The sequence below is a fragment of the Staurois parvus genome, unplaced genomic scaffold, assembly GCF_062004578.1.
Source record: "Staurois parvus isolate SC_StPar_1 unplaced genomic scaffold, SC_StPar_1.0 ptg000488l, whole genome shotgun sequence".
In the NCBI taxonomy this organism is placed as follows: Eukaryota; Metazoa; Chordata; class Amphibia; order Anura; family Ranidae; genus Staurois; species Staurois parvus.
Window position 1 is genome coordinate 1,598,602 of NW_028318284.1, and position 7,965 is coordinate 1,606,566.

Here is a 7,965-nt window from a genome sequence, read left to right on the forward strand (position 1 = left end):
TTTTCCCTTCCCCTTTTCTCTCTCCCTTTCCTTCCCCTACCACCTTTCTTCCCCTCCCCATAAAGGTTCTTTTTGTATTATGTTGTTTATGACGCACCCATGTGCCCAGTGGTAGAGCCACCCCCTATGTGTGTCCTTACAGTTGGGACGCAATTTCCACTGATTGTGGTTTCGTTACACTACTTTAGCGTGTACATTTTCTTCTTCTGTCTCTTGTTTCTTGTCTTTTTTTTTTTTCTCTTTTCTCACGGATCCGGGGCAGCCCAGGGTAAGGTTGCATTTGAGGATTGGACCGTTATTCCTAGCGTATTTTGGCAACTGAATTCCCTTAACTCAGTATGGCTTTAAAACTTTTGAAGATTTTTTCTCAAAATATCCATGGTTTTAATTCTCCGACCAAGCGTTCTAAAGTATTCCATCACCTTAAGTCCCAAGACGTGGACGTAGTCTGCCTGCAGGAGACCAGGTTTTCTCAATCCTCCAAGCCGCGCTACCTCTCCCACCATTATCCGACCTTTTACTCTGCTTTGGCCCTTGAGAAGCATAGGGGCGTGGTGATTGCTTTTAGACGCTGTCAGGAAATGCCTTCCAGTAGTACAAGTGAAGCTCCGCGGCATGCGAATATGTGCATGCGTCGGGTTCTGGCAAGCCGAACAGATGTGCGGGTGCCTGGACAGAAGCTGTGCTGTCACTTATGCTGGCGCCAAGCGGGCTATTTAAGATGGCTGCTGTGGATGTCTCATTGCCGTATGGTCTTTTCCCCTGCTTGTGTTCCTGACCTCTGTGATTGTTCCCTGTTGCCAGAACCAACCTGTTCCTGACTTCCGATTGATCGTCTCCTGCCCTGACTTCTGGCCTGTCCTTGGATTACTCTTCTGCCTGCTCCTGATTGATTGACCTCCTGTTGCTGAACCTGGCCCGTGATCTGACTATTATCCTGCTTGCCGTCCATGCCTGATCTGTCTCGTCTAATACCGAACCCGGCCCGTCTGACTCTGCTTCTCGCTACACGGTGCACCCGCATCCATCCATCCTGCACGGATCCATCTGCACCCTGCTCTGGTCTGCTACTCATCAGTCCAACAGCTATCACGGGACAGATCCCCAGGCCCTCTTGCCCCACCGAGCTCCTGAGACCGCTGTTCCACTCCCAACGGTCCCCAAGCCGGGGTTGTACGAGAGGTCTGCCTCTTCACATCAGGCTCACTACCCAGGTATGGAACAGACGCAATCTGCTATTTACTTGCAACCTGGAAATAGCTGACCCCACCGGTAGGTATTTGCTCCTCCGGGGTACCCTTTGGGACCAGGAGGTGACCCTGGTGGGTTATTATGCGCCAAATAGATTTCAACACAAATTTTTTTCTCACTTGCTGAAGGTGATTTTTCACCACCAACGTGGTATCCTCTTATTGTTGGGAGATTCGAATGTTGCTCTTAATTCCTCTGTCGATCACCATTACCCGACGGGAGGGACCCCTAGCCACGACCTTTCTCAGGAAGCTAAATTGCGTGATACACTGCAAGCTTATGGTTTGGTTGATGTTTGGCAGGAAATGCATCCTACGTCGCGGGAATACACTTTTTATTCGGCCCCACACTTGAGCTTTTCACTATGTCTTTCTGCCATGGCTCGGCCCTCTTTTCTGTGGAGACTCAATGAATCCCTGCTCACCACTCAGTCTTCTTGCTCCCAGGTTCTTTCGCACATTCAATCCTATTTTACAGACAATGTGGGTTCTGTATCCTCAGCCATTTCTCTGTGGGAGGCTCACAAAGCCACCATTAGGGGTCATTTGATTAAAATCGCCTCATCCAGGAAACGGGCCAGAGAGAAGAGGATGTTGGAATTGACCTCGAGATTGCCCGTGGTAGACGCTATCTGGAAAGCCTGCCCGACTACGGCCAATAGGAAAGCTTGAAATGTGGTGGCTGCTGAACTTGATCTTCTCTCCACTACACGGGTTGAGAAGGCCTTACATTGGGCTGGACATAGGTTCTATACATGCGCCAATAAACCGGGGCCAATGTTGGGCAAGAAACTTAATTTGCTTGGTTGCGCGCATAAACCTGTTCAACTCCGAATGAGGGGTGGTGGCCTTACCTCGGACTCTGTGAAGATTACTCGTAGATTTGCAGATTTTTTGTCCTCTCTTTACCAAAAACCAAACACCTTTGTCTCTGAACATGCTGATAGCTTTTTTGCTGAGCTATGCCTACCCTCTTTATCCGATGCAGCCCGAGATGCCCTGAATGCAGATATCTCTGAATCTGAACTCTACCAGGCCATCAAATCTTTGAAGGCCTCCAAGGCTCCAGGCCCAGATGGGTTCTCTGGGCTCTACTATAAAAAATTTGCCACCGTTCTGGTTCCTCATTTGACGGCCTTTTTCAATTCTTTGAAGCAGAGTTCCCGGCTTTCTTTGGAGTGTCTTCAGGCGCATATTACTATGATCCCTAAGAAAACTGAAGATGCCTTTGAACCGCAAGCTTTCAGACTGATCTTGATGCTAAATGTGGACTTGAAGATTCTGGGAAAGGTTCTGAGCACCCGATTTAATAAATATCTACTCTCACTTATTCATCGAGATCAGGTTGGCTTCGTTCCAGGGCGACAAGCTGCTGATAACATCCATAAAGTCATCCATCTCCTTCATATTTTACATATTTTACATTTATTTGGGCTCATAAACGTCCCAGAGTGCCTAGAGCCACTCTGTATAGATTACAGGGAGGTTTGGTAGTTCCACACATTTCTAGATACTACTTGGCGGCTCAGATTTCCCAGTTGTCTATGCTTCATGCCACGACAGATATCCCATTATGGGTACTCTTGGAATTACCCAACTGTGCTCTGCTTTCCTTAACTACATTGCTTTGGCTCCCAAGTTGCGTCCTCCGGATTTGAGCCCGATCATGCTTCACAGTTTACGAACCTGGGATTCTGTAAAATATTCGGGTAATTTGATTTCGTAATTTCTACCTCTTTTGCCGATTACGCATAATCCTTTATTTCCACCAGGCCTAGCACATCCCCCTTCTTTCTCTGTGTAGACATCCCATGGCTTTGTTATTGTACATGATTTTCTGAGCGCTCGTACGTTTCCATCATAGGAGTCTCTAAGAGAATCAAGGGGGGTCCCGCCATGGGAATATTTTCGGTATTTGCAATTGCACCACTGCGTCCTCTCCCAACGCCTTTGAACACGCCTGTCAGCATTCCCCAGGGTCCCCTGGTCTTATTTCTGTAATTTATGCCTCTCTTAACAGTAGGTCCTCCTCACCACCTCTGTCTTTTGTCTCTAAATGGGAGCGAGATCTGGGTGTCTCGATTGGCGTAGGGCCTGGGGGATGGTGGCGAAATTTTCATTCAATACAGTCACTCTTGAGGCAGCCTACAAAGTTCTACTGCGGTGGTACTGGGTCCTGGCCCGGACTGCTCACTTTAATCCAACTGGCGGAGATGGGTGTTTCTGAAACTGTGGTCTACGCGGGGACGTCTTGCACATTTGGCGGTCGTGCCCACGATTGATAGGCTTCTGGTCTAGGGATTTTGGTTTGCTACAAACGCTATTTAATATTACGGTCCGTAGGGATGCAAGGGTGGCCCTCTTGCATTGCCCAATTTTGGGTCTGTCTAGGTCTCAGCAGAAATTGGCATCCTACCTATTTATTTCGGCCAAACGTGCTATAGCTTAAGCTTGGAGAACCCCTTCGGTTGTCTTCCAGGGGGTGAGGACCTGGATGAATGCTATGTTGTTCAATGAACAGATGTCTAGCATTCTTCATGATTCTCATCCGAGATTCCTTAAGGTTTGGGAACCTTGGATACGGTATTCCTTGCCATCCTTGCCTCCTACTAGTTATGGCCTCTTATAGTTGCTGCCTGTGCTAGCCCTGGATCCATGATCCTTTTAGTGCAATATTTTTGTGAAATACCTGATGTTGCTGTCGGTTTCCTTGCTCTTCAGTTTAAAACTGACCATGCTTGGCATGAGAGCACATCCTTCCAATCTGTTTTATGGCTATACTTGGGAGCGCAGCCTGCTTGTCCTCCAAAGAACCCACTTCTGCTGACACCCCTTTGAACAGCCATTCACTAGGAAGGTCAGTTAACTACTGTTTCTGCACCCCTGGCTCTCTTGTGCCGCTGCAAATACAGATTACATGATCAAGTATAAATTATATAAATTTTTTTCCCCTATATTTACACAACAGTTTTGTCTTTCATTTACATTTCAAACTAAATGGGTCGTTTTACCAGGCAAAGGTTTGCATATAATTTAATGTGAACACACAGCTTAGACAATTTTGTTGTTGCAGAGAAATGTCTAAAGAGGTCCCCAATATGTGCAGAATATGAGCTCTTAAACTTGCAAACTCACATGAACTCTTTTTTAGCATACTCACTAGTTTGCCATTACTGTGAATACACAGTTTATATGATTTTGTTGTTGCTTAACCACTTCCCTTCCAGCCATGTATATAAACGGCCGGATGGGAGCATTGCAGGATCGGGTGGCCATTTATAAACGTCCTACCTGCTCCCCACCTATGCATGCTCCCTGGGAGCACGCGGCACTGCGATCTGGTGCCCGCCATGTCCTCCGGACACAGCGGAACACCGATCGCTGTACGGGACCTCTGTGTGAGGTTGCGATCATATGATCACTGATTGGCCAATCAGTGATCACCAGGGGCGGACTGACAACTCATGGGGCCCCCAGGCAATAGGAGATCATGGGACCCCTGTGTCCTTGCCCAAATTCAAAAAAGCCTATGAAAAGGGTACCAGCAGCATCTCATGGGGCCCCCTACTGACCCCAGGCCCTCGGGCAGTGCCCGACTTTCCAAATGGTCAGTCCGCCCCTGGTGATCACATGAATAGTAGTAAGCAAGATGTCACTTCCTGACATCATTGCTTACTACTTGTGAAATCTGTGAATGATCACAGAGGTCACATGGTACAAGGCTATTCACAACAGCCTTGTACCATGTGACAAGCTGTGACCAATCGCAGCTCACATAGTACTTCTCAATGGCTGCAAAAATAAAAAATATTCATCACCTCCCACAAGTAGTACAATGTCACTATGGTAACACTGTACTGCTAGGGTGACAATATGTTAAAAAAAAAATAATAATAATCTAAAAAAATAAAATAAAAATGTCAAAAACATTTTTGAAAAATTATAATTTTTGGTTATAAACTAATTTGCACTATTTTATTTTTTTACTAAAAAGTTAGCTGAATACATTTTGGCCAAGATTTATGAAGAAAGATTATTTATTTGCAAAATGTTATAAAGAAAAACACTTTTTTTTCAAAATGTTTGGAGTTTTTCATTTATATAGCATAAAAAAAATCCCAGTGGTGAATAAATACCACCAAAATAAAGTTTTATCTGTCTCAAAAAAATGCTAAAAAAAAATCATATGGGTACAGTGTTGCATGACTGCGCAATTGTCATTCAAAGTGTGATAGCGCTGAAAGCTGAAAATTGGCCTGGGCAGGATGGGGGTGAAAGTGTCCGGGCTTGAAGTGGTTAAAGAACAATTGAGTACTGCACATGATACTTTATTTGCACTAACTTCCAAATTTTAAGGACAATTTTATGGGGGGTGTCTCCTTCAAGGACCAAGCAGTACAATATTTTAGCTGAATGTTAGGTAGGACAATCACAGAGGGGGAAAAAAACAACAAAAAAAATTAAAAAACAAACATTCCACAATGGTAATTAAAACTTGGATAATTAGTGAGAAAAGGCAAAGAGAGGGCTATACACTGGGGAAAAGAAATGTGGAGCTCTGTTTTCCAAATCATTATCCAACAGTTTTACGACCGCTCTCACCTCTGTGACTGTAAAACCCACCCAGACCCCTCACCTCCCAGTCTATAGCCCTCTCTCTGCCTTTACCATTGCTATGAAGGTTTCCTTTTTTTTCCCCCTCATAAATGGTCTTAACCATCTGCTAAAATGTTGTGTATTCATACTGCTTGGACCTTAGCTGGGACCTGTCCATTTGTACATTTGGAGGTTTGTGCAAGAAGTATCATGGACAGTACTCTGTTGTTCTTGTTGTAAGTACACCAAAACTGCTACAGCCACCTCAGGAAGGATGTTGCTTAGACATGCCAGAAGAGGACACAATGGTCTGCAGAATACGAGCCATTACCATTACTGCAAATACAAAGTTTAGACCACAGTTACTGAGAACACAGTTTACACAAGCTTGTTGCTGCCTAACAAGGCCACAAGACGTCCCCATTGTCTGCAGGATGAGCTCTATTAAGCTGACAATCTCATATGAACTGGTCTCTCGTTTGCTATTACTACGAATACAAAGTTTACTTGATTTGTAGTTGTAGACAAATGCCAGAACAAGGCCACATAGTCTGCAGAATAATGAGCCTTAAAAACTTGTAAATTCATATGAATGCTTCTGAGTATGCTCTCTAGATCACCATTACAGAGAATATATATGTCCCCATTGTCTGCAGGATGAGCTTTTTAGGTTAACACACTTATATGAACTGGTCTGAGCATGCTCCAGATTTCCATTACTATGAACACAGTTTGATTTTGTTGTTGCAGAGCAATGCCAAAAGAAGCCCACAGTGTCTGCATAACAATGAGCTTTTGCAAACTCGTATGAATGCTTCTGAGCATGCTCTCTAGATCAGGGCTTGAAATTTCCACTTGCCTGCTCGCCAATGGCAAATGGAAATTATGGTGGGGGCGAGTGTGTCCCCCAGGGCCGTCTTGCTGAGCAGGCTCGGAGCTCAGGCCAGATCTGTCATTGGCACTGGGAGACATCAGACTGCTCAATAGCTGAGCGCAGTGAAAGCAAAGCAAGAAGTGTGTGCTGTGCTCTCTGCCTCCCCCTAGAGTGCAGTACCCGGCTCTGTGAGTGAACAACGAAGTACTGCAATTTTGTATTGGGGGGGTGTACGTGTACATGTGTGTGTGTTTGTGTATGCATGTACAATTGTACAGGTGTCTGTGTGTATGTACATGTGTGTATCTGTACATGTGTCTGCATGTATGTACATGTATGTGTGTACATGTGTCTGTGTGTGTGTATGTGTGTGTGTGTGCATGTACATGTGTGTGTGTATGTTTGTACTGTATATGTGTCTGTGTGTATGTACATGTGTGTTTGCGTTTGTATTTCTGTGTATGTACATGTATCTTTGTGTATGCATGTCTGTACATGCCTGTGTGTGTATACATGTGTCTGTATGTGCGTGTGTGTACATGTTTCTGTGTGTGTGTGTGTGTACATGTTTCTGTGTGTATATGCCTGTGTGTGTGTGTATGTACATGTCTGTGTGTGTGTACAGGTGGTGGCGAGTAACTCTAAGGCCTGGCTAGTAGCTCAGGACTTGAAAAATTTTAAACTCTGCTCTAGATCACCAATACAGAGAATATCGTTTATAGGAGCTTGATGTTGCTTACAAAGGCCACAAGATGTCCCCATTGTCTGCAAGATGAGCTCTCTTAGGTTAACAGGCATATGAACTCATCTGAGCATGCTCCAGATTTCCAATGCTATGAACACACAGTTTGATTTTGTAGATGCAGAGCAATGCCAACAGAGGTCCACATTGTCTGCAGAACAATGAGCTTTTGCAAACTCGTATGAATGCATGCTCTCTAGATCACCATTACAGAGAATATAATTTCTACAAGCTTGATGTTGCTTCCAAAGGTCACAATGTGTCCCCATTGTCTGCAGGATGAGCTCTTTTAAGCTGGTAATCTCATATGAACTGGTCTGAGCATGCTCTCATTTGCTATTACTATGAATACAAAGTTTATTAGATTTTTGGTTGCAGACAAATGCCAAGATAAGGCCACATTGTTTGCAGAATAATGAGCTCTTAAAAACTTGCAAATTCATATGAATGCTTCTGAGCATGCTCTCTAGATCACCATTACAGAGAATATAGTTTTTACGAGC

The 7,965-nt window shown here is 44.6% G+C and overlaps 1 pseudogene; it reads left to right on the top strand.

The window, feature by feature from the left end:
• LOC149452209 (uncharacterized) overlaps positions 1-7,745 on the top strand; it is a 122,372-nt pseudogene extending 114,627 nt beyond the window's left edge.
• Positions 7,746-7,965: the final 220 nt, after the last annotated feature.